This window comes from Ranitomeya imitator, chromosome 2, assembly GCF_032444005.1.
Source record: "Ranitomeya imitator isolate aRanImi1 chromosome 2, aRanImi1.pri, whole genome shotgun sequence".
Classification (NCBI taxonomy): Eukaryota; Metazoa; Chordata; class Amphibia; order Anura; family Dendrobatidae; genus Ranitomeya; species Ranitomeya imitator.
Window position 1 is genome coordinate 640,205,625 of NC_091283.1, and position 987 is coordinate 640,206,611.

A 987-nucleotide genomic window follows, 5' to 3' on the forward strand; every position below is an offset into this window, starting at 1 on the left:
TGACCGAAAAATAAAAAAAGTTATGGCTCTGGGAAGAAGGGGAGCAAAAAAATGAAAATGCAAAACCAAAAATACTTCTGGTTGTTAAGGGGTTAAATGACAGTTATCTCTCGTGACTCCATCAAACACAAAACCGAACAAGATTGGCAAAGTACTCCTTTATTTTATTTTCTTGGAGGACATCAAAAGTATTAGGCTAGGTTCACATTGCATTAGTGCAGTCCATTCAACGCTTACGTTAAACTGACTGCGCTGACACAAGTGCCGACTTTGCATAGCGCTAGCGCAAATGGAGCATCTGCTAGCTCCATCTGCGCTAGCGGTGACGGACCCGGAAACGCTGTAGCCCGCGTTTTGGGTCCGTCACTCAATGTCGGACGCATCGCTAGCGCACGCCCATTGAGGGCGTGCGCTAACGATGCGTCCGACATTGCATTCAATGGTGCCCTTAGCGGACTACGTTACACCGCGTTATGCTGCGGTGTAACGTAGTCCGTTTAATGGAGACACTGAACGCAATGTGAACCTAGCCTTAGCCATTGAGATTCAGCGGGCTGGGTTCTTCTCTCCTCTGTCAGGAACAGTTGGGAAGGCCCTATACACATTAGACTGTCACAAAATCCCAATAGTGGCCAGTTAACCCAACTCTTATTTAATCACATTAGTTTAATGTGTACAGGCACTTCTAGGCTTGACTACACTCTTAAAACACCACTCCAGCGTTTTTTTTTGTTTGTCACCCCTGGAGTGGTGTTTTAAAAGTAAACTCCTCACCCTCTGATGTATTCACCATTTTTCAGAGCCGTGCTGGTCAGACCGGAGCAGCACAGAGAACAGATGAAAATGCCAAAAGGTGAGTATCAGGCAGGGGATAGGGGACATAGATTTTAATAACCACTTCAGCTGTGAAATATATAAAAACGCTGAAGTGGTGCTTTATTAAAAACAAAAAAAACTACAAGAAAAAACAGGCAAGCAAAGTCCAAA